General features: G+C 43.1%; 1 protein-coding gene across 3 annotated transcripts in view; it reads right to left on the bottom strand.

Moving 5' to 3' along the window:
• The window catches only part of CPVL (carboxypeptidase vitellogenic like), a 205,503-nt gene that overhangs the window by 143,987 nt on the left and 48,001 nt on the right, over nt 1-13,515 (bottom strand). The window contains exon 1 of one of the 3 annotated variants that reach the window (XM_054494677.2): nt 12,533-12,643. The exons of 1 other annotated variant lie outside the window; for it this stretch is intronic. The gene's annotated coding sequence lies outside the window, so the exon portion shown is untranslated. Of the gene's footprint in view, nt 1-12,404; nt 12,506-12,532; nt 12,644-13,515 lie in introns of those variants that run through there. One more of the 3 variants, XM_054494679.2, reaches the window with a different exon arrangement.

The following is a 13,515-nucleotide window of genomic DNA, read 5'->3' as shown; positions in this document are numbered from 1 at the left end:
GGGCTGAAAATGGAGGAATTGGCATGAGTCTATAACAGCATTTAGATCCTCAAGTCCCTCCCCAATCTAAAAGAGAGGTGAGAGCCTTATTCTGTAGAAAATTCATTATTTGGACATTTTCAGTAGAGACATTCTAGACTTGGGAATATCAGAAACAGTGAAAGTTGGGGAAGAGATACCCTACTGAAAACTGAGAAATTCTACACACTGACAGATCCCAGCCCCTTGAACACTCAGCAGTAAGAATGTTGGCAGTAAGGACTCTATACCTTCATTCTTCAGCCTCTGCAGGAGACTGAAGGATTCTTCTTTGTAACAACTGCATTCTCTTAGAGAAAGAACCTACACATAATGACATGTAGGATCCTCTAATGAAGCGTGTTGAATCCACCAATCAACTGCAGGGAGCCAGTGAACTGCTGATAAATCCCTTCAACAGTGTCCAACCAGCAATTTAGTTTCTCACACTTCATATGTAAATAGACTTCAAGGAACCATTGGGTATTTGAGCAAAGCCTCCAACTTGGTAGAAAATCCAAAAGAAACTGCACAAAAATAAAAACTCATAAGAAATAGCAATGTATGAAGTTGAATAACTCTCCAAAAACCAAAATGTCTTTAAGGAGATAAGAGAAGATATTGCATCCATTAAACAACAGAATAAAACACAAGAACATGCTTCTGAAAATTAAAAATACAATCTTAAGAAATCTTAAGAATTTGATAAAAGGACAGTGCAATTAAGTTATAGAAATCTCACAGAAAATATAATTGAAAGATAATAGACTTTTAAAAATAGGAAGAAAAAAGATAAGGAAATTAGAAGATTGGTTCCAGAAGACCAATATCTGACTAACGGGAGTTCCAGAAAAAGATGGCAGATAAAATTCAGGGGAGATCAGGTGGCTCCTACCTGTAATCCCAGAACCTTGGGAGACCAAGGCAGAGGGATAGCTTGAGCCCAGGAGTTCGAGACCAGCCTGGGCAACATAATGAAATTTCATTTGTACAAAAAAAGTTTAAAAAATTAGCCAGACATGGTGGCACACACCTGTAATCCCAGCTACTCAGGGAGCTGAAGTGGGAGGATCACTTGGGCCCCAGGAGGTCAAGGCTCCAGTGAGCCATGATCACACCACTGCACTCCAGCCTAGATGACAGAGAGAGACCTTGCCTCAAAAAAAAAAAAAAAAAAAATCAGGGTAAATTATCAAAGAAATACTGCAAAAATATCTGCAGAAGTATAGACATGATTTTTCAGATTTAAAGGAACCATCAAGTTCCTGGATCAAGAAATGAAAAGATGAAGAACACATTTCAGAAATAAAGTGACTACTAGAAACTTTCCAGAGAAGAGAGAGAGAATGGTATCACATAAAAAGAATCAAAAGCCAAAATTGTATTAGTTTTTTTTTGTTTTTTTTTTTTGAGACGGAGTCTTGCTCTGTCGCCCAGACTGGAGTGCAGTGGTGCGATCTTGGCTCACTGCAACCTCCACTTCCCAGGTTCAAGCTATTCTCCTGCCTCAACCTCCCGAGTAGCTGGGATTACAGGTGCACGCCACCACGCCTAACTAATTTTTTTGTATTTTTAGTAGAGACGGGGTTCCACCACGTTGGTCAGGCTGGTCTCGAACTCCTGACCTCGTGATCCACCCACCTCAGCCTCCCAAAGTGCTCGGATTAGAGGCGTGAGCCACCACACCCAGCCTATATCAATCATGAGAATAAATAAATATTCAGAAATACAAAAGAGTTATTTATTTTTATTTATTTATTTATTTATTTATTTTTAGAGATACGGTCTCACTCTGTCACCCAGGCTGCCGTGGCAGTACAATGCTGCAATCACAGCTCACTTCAGCTTCTAGCTCGCGGGCTAAAGCTATCACCCCACCTTAGCCTCCCAGAGTGCTGCTATTACAGATATGAGCTACCACACCCAGCTAGATTTTGATTTTGATTTTTAATTTAATTTTTTTCACCTCATGTACAGCTTGGGAACCAGCCAGTTTTTTTTTTTTTTTTTAATGTTTCTCATATACCACTTCTCAGAAAGCTACTGGCAAATGTGGTCCACCAAAGCAAGGATGTAAACCAAGAAAGAGGAAGACATGGGAGCCCACTAACAGGGGAACTGGGACTGAAGAGGGGAAGTGAAATCACAGAATAACAGTTATATTTAAAGAGCCACCAGTGCATATTGGAGCAGTAAGATAGAGGGGGGTCCACATGAGATGTCCTCAAGGAAGAAATATATCTTTAACTGACTACTGCATGAGTTTTTGTAAAAAATCATACCAATAAGGATATTACAGTTCTGTCAGCAAGTTTGGACAGAAGTTATAAGAGTGATAGAGAAAACAGAACAATCCAAAGAGGCAATTTTTAAGTTGATGAAGAAAATAAAACTGTACAAGACATGGATTGCAATTATAGTTTACTACTTGGCTCAGCAGTGAGCATATTTACATAATTAGGTAAATATTAGATATTGATTTAGCAAAAGAGAAAATTATATCACCATTTGGACAGGTTGGAGGGTAGGAAAGTCAGGAGGTAAGGTACATAAAAGTGGTAAATTCTCACCTTGTTGAATAAGTCAATAGAAAATACCTCAAATCAAAGGTGTAACCCTAAAACCAATAAATCAAGAAACAGATTAGGCAGATTACTTGGAAATTTGGAATTAAAGGCTAGAAGAAACAGGTAAAAGTATGAGAGGAGGTCTCAGAGATAAGAGAAGGATGGGGAGGAGGGGAGAAGAAGACTAATTTTTATCATGAGAATTATAACATTACTTTTATTATATTGACAAAAATCAAAAGTAGTTAAGAAGAACTCAAAAACTAAACTTATTATCTCCTTCCCTAAACTTGTCCTTACTTCCCTATTTTTCATCTTGGTTGGAAATACTCCCATCAACTCAAGTACTAAAGCCAGAAATCCAGGATATATTCTTGATTTATCCATTTTTCTCTGGCCCTGCATTCCCACAGCCAATCAATCATCAACTGAATCTCCTAGATGTTTTTTAAATTCACCTTCACCTCTCTAAATCTACTCTCATGGCCTAATCCAGTTCTTTATTGTCACTTGCCTGGACTACTGCAAACCTCCAAACTAGTTTCCAACTTTGACTTTAACTCCTAATTAAATGAATCCCTCTATACTTCCCTCATGTGCTGCTGTCTCTCCTATTGAGGTGGCATCACTGTCTGGGGTAAATACCTGGGGTTTGCCATCTTATGCCAAGATTAAGGACATGGACATGCACAAGGAGTGAGTTTAGGAGCAGAGGTTTAGTAGGCAAAAGAAAGAGAAAGGAGAACAGCTCTCTCTCTTGCAAGAGAGAGGGGCATCTGAATGGGAAATCTGGCCCTCCATGGAGTGCACCGGATTTTATAGACAGGCTTGAGGAGGTGGTGTCTGATTTATATAGACACAGATTGGCCCACAGATTGGCTGGACCAGGTATGACATTTACATAGCATGCAGGGAAGCTGGCCACCTCACCCTAACCTTATTATGCAAATGGACTTTCCACTTGGCCAACATTACTGTCTGTTCCCTACTGCACACGTGGTTGGAAAGGAAAAGGGAAGACAGAGCTGCCATTTTGAACATGCCTAGCCCAGGTAGCCTTTTTCTATTGGCAAAACTGCCGTCATTCACCTGTGCAAGCTTCCAGCTTACTTGTCTATGTGTGTAGCTCAATTTTATAGGCAGGCTGCTCTTTGTTAGAAAAGAAAATGATTTGGGGTCTGCTTTTCATTAAAAGGAAAACCTTACCGAGGACTCCTGTACTCTCACTATCTGCCTAAACAATTTCTTCTTAACGCCTATATCACTATTTTGGGAGGTCATGAAATTTATAGCATTTAAAACTTTGTTATGCAGCAATAGATAACCAATACAGAGGCAGGAGAAAAGCATAAGTAGGAAGTGGAGAAATAGGATGGAATCTAGAGAAGTCAGTAGACAGCTAATCAGGGAGAGTTTTCTAGATATGCTAAGAATCTTTATCTTTATCCTCTAGTGACTAGGAACTACTGAAGGGCTTGACAATTTGAAAAGAGTACTACGGACATCAATGTAAGGATGGACTTAAGCCAGAAAGACAGAAGGCAGGAAGGCCAGTTAATATGTTTCTCAGTAATCTAGAATAAAGATGACGGGAGTTTCAACTAGGGCAGGAAACTAGTAATAATAGCGTGGAGAGGGCTGACTTAAAAATAATTAGAAGGTTGACTGGGAGCAGTGGCTCAAGCCTGTAATCCCAGCACTTTGGAAGGCCAAGGTGGGTAGATCACCTGAGGTCAGGAGTTCCAGACCAGCCTGGCCAACATGACAAAACCCTGTCTCTACAAAAAATACAAAAATTAGCCAGGCTTGGTGGTATGTGCCTGTAATCCCAGCTATTCAGGAGGCTGAGGCAGGAGGATCACTTGAACGCCAGAGGCAGAAGTTGCAGTGAGCCAAGACCACGCTGCTGCACTCCAGCCTGGGCAAAACGGTGAGACTCTGTCTCCAAATAATAATAATAATAATAATAATAATAATAATAATAATTAGAAAGTAAAATTGGACGAAACTTGTGATTATATATTAGAGTTGAAATAGAACAAAGAATCTAGGATGATCCCAGATGTGACTTAGATGGCTGGGTGGGTGGACGGTGGTGCCATTAACCGAGAAAGAGAGAGACCCAGATCCCTGAGAGTGAAAATCAGCTCTGCTGCTGATCAGTCTAAGATGCTCCCAAAAGAACATTGTTTCAATATACCCAAGGCCACTCTGCAGCTGCAATATGATGGACAGTCCTTTTTTCCCACCAACTGCTGTATTCTTACCAATGATAGCACTTTGTCCCTTCCATCTCCTGAACAGAGACTGCTGAGAGTCTAAGTTCCTGAGCTGCCATGGGCACTTGGCAGCAGCTAATCCAGTGGGTACCTCTTCCCTGATCCCTCCTTTGACTCATTCAGCACAAGGCCAAATCTTTCAGAGGCCTCTTCCCACTTCTCCCATCCCTTGGGTATGTGTCCTCCTTTGCTGCACATAATGCTAACAAACCTAACTTTGTGTCGTTACACATGTATTTCTCATATTCTCTGCTAAGTGGGTTTCAACTTCCATCCCACTTGAAAGGTATACTGAGAAAAGGTAGAAGGAGACTAAAAAATAGAGAGAAAAGAGACAATAAAGCCAGACCATAGAGGATGGCTGCGGGCTCTCTATAGTACATTACATTCTAAGACGAGCAGGAAAGGCTCTGCCACAATTCCTGAATGTACAAAGTCAAAAGTTCCAGCCTTCACTTTGCCGACAGGTATATCCTTGGGCAAGCCAATTTACTTCTCCCCTTGGACTTCAGTTCCTTCATTTGTAAATTCTGGGGATTAGATGGACTATATAATTCCCAAAATCCCTTTCAGCTTGGAATGTCTAAGATTCTAAAAATGCAGCCAAGGAGATCAGGCTAAAACTGCTTCAGGCTTTGAGTCACAGTGATGTTTCACACAGGCTATCTTAATGAAAGAACTTCCACATCTGCTGTAGGTGCCCTGAACCTACACATTTCTGTCAGTGTTCGTAAGACAACCTGAGAAACCTAAGAAAGGCTATTCGGGGGGAGGGGGCGAGGGGCTACAACACTGATTAAATTACATGTTTTTTAAGCACGGATTTTTTAAAAATCCTATCAAAATTCTACATCAGTGGCTTCCAGCATTTTTTCTCTGAAACAGAAGTCTCAGATTTTGCAGACACCAATGTTCAGGCACACATGTACACAAGAACGGTGGAAAGGGTCACGGCTTTACATGGAGTGTGCAGTCTGCCAGCTCAGAAAGCTCCTGTGTCCCAACGGTACAGGCGGTTCATTCTCCTGCCAGCCAAGTTAATTCTACCAACACACCAATAGTTAGAAGGGGAGAAAACGAAACAAAACAAATTATTTCCACTTGACTTGCTGATTGCTAATAATATTCTTCATCAAGTAACCCAGGCAGGAACATTTTTCATTTTCAGAATTAGCTATGGGTGCCATTTCCCCATGTGTCAAATATAAGGAGATATTTCCTAGGGTCTGCATATGACTCAGAATGGCTTCATCTTTATTTCACATTCTATATTTCTTGTTGCTTGACTTAGGAGCATATGAGCTTTTCCCTAGCCAGGCCTTTCCCTGCAACCTACCTACCCTCCCTCAGCACTAAACAATCACATTTCTTGATCCATTCACATGCAGGCGTCGGCTGGACACAGTGGCTCACACTTGTAATCCCGGCACTTTAGGAGGCCAAGGCAGGAGGATTATTTGAGCCTAGGAGTTCAAGACCAGCCTACGCAATGTGGCAAGACCCTGTCTCAAATCAAACAAACAAACAAACAGGCTTCTACCTACACTCTTCTATACAAACAGTTTTCTCTCCTTTAACAGAACTCAACTCTTTAGAGATTTTCTAGCCATACAGTAAAGGGTGAGACACTTTGCTAAAACATAGTGGAGTAAAAGTTAAAGATGAAAAGGGGACAGTATCTACCTTCAAGGAGCTCTCATTCTAGCAAAGAGAGACATGCATGAAAACCAGTAAACCCTAAATACTGTCATAAAGCATGAGGAATGCAGTTCTGTGCCCCACTACAAATAAACACTGCACTTAGTAAAGTCCTCACTGGAGGAAGACCCCATTCACAATGCAAATCCTATTACTCACTATACAACTTGCTACTTCTAACTTTGGGAAAAAAGCATTGAGGAAGCAGCATAATTCTCATGACTTCCATAGTCAACTGGGGGTAATCTTGCTCCAGGCTCCACATTCTATCGCACCCTCTCTCCAAAGACTCACCAAGGAAGAAAAATAAGAAAAAAGCAAAAAGTGACCTTAGACAGGCACAACTGTGGGACAATGAGGGAAGGCAGAAGATTGATGGGGTAAAACAAACGCACAAGTGAAAATACAGCTTTTCTCCACTTCACCCTTAAATCAGCCAGAATTTTAGGTATGATCTTAAGGAGAATGAATGAAGTGATTGTTGAACTCAGGGAAGTAGGAAGGTTGCATGACCTTTGTACCAGCTTTAGCGTCTGGCATTTCTGAGAGAGGCTGGCCCTTCCTGTAGAGTTCAAGAAGTTGGTTGAAAACAAGGCACAATCAGAGGGCAGACATCCCGCCAATTGTGCAATAACCAATTGTGCAATGTGCTTTGAACTTCCCTGCTGATCACCTTCCCAAAACAGAGGGGCCACAGTAAGGAGCCCACATGTGCCAACACCTAACACAGTGCCTAGCATACAGTCAGTAGCATATAGGAAGGCAATGCAGTCCAGTGGGAATAGCATGAAAGATTTAAAGTATACCCTCAGACCAGGCCCGGTGGCTGATGCCTGTAATCCCAACAGTTTGGGAGGCTGAGGCAGGCGGATCATGAGGTCAGGAGTTGGAGACCAGCCTGGCCAACATAGTGAAACCCCGTCTCTACCAAAAATACAAAACTTAGCTGGGCATGGTGGCACATGCCTGTAGTCCCAGCTACTCGGGAAGGTGAGGCAAGAGAATCATTTGAACCCAGGAGGTGGAGGTTGCAGTGAGCCGAGATCGCCCCACTGCACTCCAGCCTGGGCGACAGGGCGAAACTCCATTTCAAAAAATAAAAATAAAAAATAAAAAAACAAAGTATGCCTTCACAGCTTCAAATGTGGCTTCTGCCACTTAAAAACTCTGTACCTTGGCCGGGCGTTATGGCTCACACATGTAATCCCAGCACTTTGGGAAGCTGAGGCAGGTGGATCATGAGGTCAGGAGATGGAGACCATCCTGGCCAACGTGGTAAAACCCTGTCTCTACTAAACATACAAAAATTAGCCAGGTGTGGTGGTACGCGCCTGTAGTCCCAGCTACTCAGGAGGCTGAGGCAGGAGAATCACTTGAACCCAGGAAGCAGAGGTTGCAGTGAGCTGAGATTGTGCCACCGTACTCCAGCCTGGGCAACAGAGTGAGACACTGTCTCAAAAAAAAAAAGTAGCTGTTGCCTTGTGAAAAGATAGACAAGTTCATTAAATTACCTGGCTTCTGATCTGGAAGTGGGTTACCTGGAAAAAGCGTTGTATGCTCTAAAAGTCCTAAATAAAAAAATTATTTAACTTTCTCTTTTTCTTTCCTCTGCCTCACCTTACCCCCTGAACTTCCCAGAATGGGAAAAGGAAAGACTTACTTCACTTTACTAGTGTGGATATGGTCTTTTAGTTAGGAACTGTGGTCAATTATTAAGGAGAACTGCAGCTACAATAACACTGTAGATAAACAGGCATTAAAATACTAACAGATCGTTGAACACCAGTATTTATTTTTGCTCCAAGAACTCCATATATTCAGATTTTCTTCAAGATCTTATCCTTTTTTCTCCTTCCGTACATTCCCATTCAACCACCCCTTGAGTATTAATCACCAGTCCAAATATCTGTTCAGTCCTGACGTTGCCATTGGGCGTTTCAGGACAGTATCACCACTGTCAGCTGTCACGTCCAAAAGGATAACCAATCAGTCCCTCAAACCCACTGACTCTATAACAGGACATCATCATTCTCCTCAAACTTCCTCCTTCTATGACTTCCAGATACTTTTTTTTTTCTTTGAGACACAGTCTTGCTCTGTTGCCCAGGCTGGAGTGCAGTGGTGCAATCTCGGTTCACTGGAGCCTCTGCTCCCGGGTTGCAGCGATTCTCTCGCCTCAGCCTCCTGAGTAGCTGGGATTACAGACATGCACCACCATGCCTGGCTAATTTTTGTATTTTTAGTAGACACAGGGTTTCACCATGTTGGCCAGGCTGGTCTCAAACTCCCGACCTCAGGTGATCCGCCTGCCTCGGCCTCCCAAAGTGCTGGGATTACAAGCATGAGCCACTATGCCCAGTGACTTCCAGATTCTTAATGATGCTCCCTTATAATTGCAGATGCCTGAGTTCTAAAACCAGAAGTCCTCAAGTCAAATCTGTCACCAAGTGCTATTCCACTTCCTTTTTTCTCCATTCTATCCACAGTTCAACCCTTACTTGCCCCGAGACATTTACAAAGCTTCCTAACACATCTCTCAGACTTCCGGTCCTTTTCCCTCCAATTTAGCCTAACACTGACGCTGCAATGAGCTTTCTAAAACACAAGGCACTCCATCCCGCCCATGCTTTCAATGGCTCCCACCTGCAACCAGGATAAACTTTCTACGATGAAATTTAATGTCCTCCATCATACAACTCCAACATAACTTTTCAAACCAAAGTTACATGATCCCTTCACAAACTCTTAGCCTATGCTCCGCCAAATCAAAACTCTCCTTGTTCCCTAACCCTACCCTGCCTTTTAGGTTTTTACAGCTTTGCTGAGCAAACCTCCAGGCAAACAGTAGGAACAAATCAATGCCAGTTGATTAATCAATTGAAATCAATATACCCTGGCTTCTAATCAATAATAGAATCTAGGTAGATTCTAGATTGCAAAATTCTTTTGACTTTTCTGAAAGTTTAAACCTTTTCATAATCAAACACTGGGAAAAAATCAGTTAAATGAATAAATAAATGAGAAAATGAATCGCTTGGGACCTGGGTTACATTCTCTCCCAAGAATTATACAGTACAAAAAGATATGTGGAGCTATCTTTTTGAAAGAGGGGTAATGGGATACAGAGTCCCAAAAAGGAGGAAGAGCTTAGCTTCAGGGTTCAAAGTAAATATTTTGGCCTGTAAACAATTCTAAGCAATTTAAAGACAACCAATAACTAGAATCAGACTAGAGAGAAAAAGTTAGGAGATACGTCCCAACTGTATTGGAAAGATAAGCTGCCAAGAATTTGCTTTTTCAGGCTCCAAGATCTAAGGACACAGTCCTTCCCCCTCTTTCACTACCACCACCCTGTCCTGCACCCCAGGGTCTGAGTTAAAGCAATGAAAGCATGTGATTTCATGTTCAAGGTTATACCTATAATATCTCTTAAGGGAGAGAAATCTCAATACCCTGGTTTCAGTTCAGATACGCTGTAATAGCTGTCTTGTGAACTGTCTATTAAGGCTTACATCTTTGAGCTTGCAAATATAGTATAAAAGTTCAAACTCCACTACTGTTTTTACCAGGAAAGTACAGTTCTTAGCTTTTTGCCCAGCTTACCTCTCTCCCAAGTCAATATAGACGTTAATGAGTCATTGTTCTAGAGGTATCTTTCTAATTTGGAGAAGCTTGCCTACTTCTTTTAAATGTTCTTAGTTCAGTCAATGAAAATCTCACATTATAAAGCCATCAGAAATGCTAAACTAAAACAATCATGTTTGCTCTTTAGTGAACCATACTTCCTATTAAGAAGGGGTCACTGGCCAGGCACAGTGGCTCATGCCTGTAATCCCAGCACTTTGGAAGGCCGAGGTGGGAGGATCACTTGAGGTCAGGAGTTCGAGACCAGCCTGGGCAACATGGCAAAACCCCATCTCTACCAAAGATACAAAAATTAGCCGGGCATGGTGGTGTACACCTGTAATTCCAGCTACTCAGGAGGCTGAGGCACGAGAATCCCTTGAACCCGGGAGATGGAGGTAGCAGTGAGCAGAGATGGTGCCACTCCAGCTTGGGTGACAAAGTGAGACTCTTGTCTCAAAAAAGAAAGAATGGGTCATTACCTATTTACCTTGAGTATTTGGGTACTAATAAACAGATATCTGATGATACCTGGGGCAACAACTGAGTTCCTCCCCTCTCATTGCCTTAGTTCTGTGCATCCCAGGGTAGTATTCAACACCCAGTGTTTCCTCTGACAAACCAGATGCTTCCCAAAACAAAAACAAACTCATTTTTTAAATTCTGTTATATTATTTGCTTCTTGTTTTCATTTTTTGTGGGGAGTGAACTGGTAAACCCAGTGGACTTTCTTAATACTCTTCGAAGTCATTCAAACTGTCAGTCAAAACCCACCTATTTCTCAGGCTGGTAGAATCCCACTATAAAGTGATTTATAAACTGGATTTATATAAATTGGGGGATCAATTGCCCCTCCCAAACAATCATCTCCTATAAAAGATTAATAAAACAACATCTTGTTAAGAACACTGACACTACATTATAAAGGGTTGCCCCTGTACTTAGACTAGCATGAGGTACACATCTAGAATGCCCACTTAGCCAAAGGGTCTGGACAACCATGCAGACTTTCATATGCCAACAAAGCCGATGCAGTGTACTTTTCCAAAAGTGTTCCAATTCTCCTTTTGGACAACTTTCTTAAACGTTATTTACCAAGCTAATAAAATGTATTCTCAGTGGACTTTTTATTCTGCTTACATCTTTGTTCTTACTCATCCCAAAGCAAAGAGTGGAAAAAAAATGAGTTGTACATTTAGGCGGGGAAGAGAAAGGCAAGTACTGAAAGGCTCCTTTTTCATTTACTGATGCCAAAACTGAGGCTGTGGAAGACAAGTAACGTCCCTGATGTCATCCAAGTAGTGGATACTGGAACCAGGAATTGCACAGAATTGTCCAGCTCCAAAACCCAAGCACCTTGCTTGGGACCCACTGGGGTTGCAGTGAAGGTGGGGGGCTCAGAGGTGACTGCACACGGGTCATGCATAGCCATAGTCATTATATGGCCAGAGTTTTAAACATTATTTTGTTCTGTCTTCACCATAGACTTCATCATCAATCGTAACTGATAAGGAAAATTACACTTAGCTGAAAAGCCAAGTCCTGTGCTAGGGAGGCATTTTCTATATGTTATTTCTATTTCCAATAAAACAATTATTTAAAAAGAAAAACTTATTATCTCCATCTTTCAGATGGAAAGACTGAGGTTTAGTAGGCTTAAATAATTTGCCCAAGGTCACTAACTAGCCAAGGCCAGAACTGGGATTTAAATCTATAAATATTCCAAAGTCCTTTTGTTTCTGTATCACCAAGCTGACCTGCACTTCGCAGGGAGCTGCTTCCACCTGTCTCCTGTGCCCTTGGTTTCTGCTAATCCTACATTCCAAGAACAAAAGTCTTCCTATGCGTTTTCCTTCCTAGGCTGAAGCCAAGTTTCCCTGCTTTGGGCACGTTCAAAATAGAAGGTATTTTCCGCTTCTCTTGCTTCTGAGCACCCACGAAATCAACACATCCCCAAAACACGCGTTGAGGGAGTAAGGGAAAGTGTCCTGCACCCGCCACCCTCCCGCGCTAAGAGCGGTAGAGGACCCCACAGCTGCTCACTTCCCCGGAGGAGCTCCTGGAGTAGGAGACGCCGTCTAGCCTGGAAGAACCCCGGGTGCAACAGTTGTGCCAGGAACCTTCAAGAGTATTCCCTCGGCTGGGCGCACGCAGTACATCCCGAGTGCTCCAATTTGAAAACTTTGACTCGGCCACGACCAACCCACTCCAGTCTCACCCTACGGCGCTTTCTCCCCTGTTGGTGCTGAGGGCTTTTGAGACCACCTGCCCCGCGCTCCCTAAGTCCGAAGGACCGAGGCGGTCCCGCTGAGCTGGCACGACCCACGCGGGGCAGGGAGCACTTACGCGGCGGAGTCGGTGCTCCTCCCTGGGCCGCGGTGCGCAAGGACCCCAGCCGGTTGTCCTTGCAGCGCTTCCCAAGTCAGGCAGAAGTGAGGCAGCCCCACCCAGTCACGAGGACCCTGCAGAACTCGAGCCTTTAAGCGCTCCTCTAGGCTCACATGACCCAGACCCACAGGGCAAAAGGTACGTCGTCGTGTCCCAACCTCCTGGTCCCAGAAACCTGGCCGCACCAAGTCAGCACTTCCCATGCTGGAAGAAGCAAGCAGCCCCAGGGTGAAATCTTAAAAGTTAATAAAGAGCATCGGCGGGGTGCCATTCAGGTTGGTTTGTCCCTTTGTTTTATTTTGATTTTGTCTCCCACTTTTTAAAAGTTGCTATCTTAAAATTTCAACCCTGTAGTTTGAAATTATTTCTGCACTCTAGGACTTACTTGCAAGCCCAGGATTTACATTTGGAAAGCGAGTGGTGTTTGATTCCCACTGTTTAAAAAGGCAACACACGTTCGCTGATGGTCTACATTCCAGCTGCACTAGCAGTAAGCTCGCACCAAGTGCCACTGTCCTGCCAAGCACTCTCCTGAATCACTGCGCTGGAGTCTCAGAGCCACCTCATGTGTTCTGTACCATTATACCCATTTTGCAAGTGGGGAGCACAAACTAAGTGAGGTTAAGTAACCCATCCAGGGTCACATTGCTTGTAAGTGACCTGAGTGCATATTATTAGCCACCACCAGGTGCTGGGCATTGAGCCAGACAGTACGGGAGCAAGAACTAAAAAAGGCAAGGAGGTTGCAATGGCAAGTAGATAATACAAAATAAAGGAGGGTCATCATTATCAGCAACAGCAGCATCAACTGCCAGACAAGTGGGAGAGGCCACGGGGAATCTTCTGCACTGTCCCGGGCCAACCTCCATCTCTTCACAGCTAGCTGCAGGAGTGAGCCCAGGGAAACCCGCAGTAGAGCACCCCAGCCAACCAAACAGTCA

This window comes from Pongo pygmaeus, chromosome 6, assembly GCF_028885625.2.
Source record: "Pongo pygmaeus isolate AG05252 chromosome 6, NHGRI_mPonPyg2-v2.0_pri, whole genome shotgun sequence".
Classification (NCBI taxonomy): Eukaryota; Metazoa; Chordata; class Mammalia; order Primates; family Hominidae; genus Pongo; species Pongo pygmaeus.
Note: the sequence above shows the minus strand (reverse complement) of the source record. Positions and strands in the feature narration are given on the sequence as shown.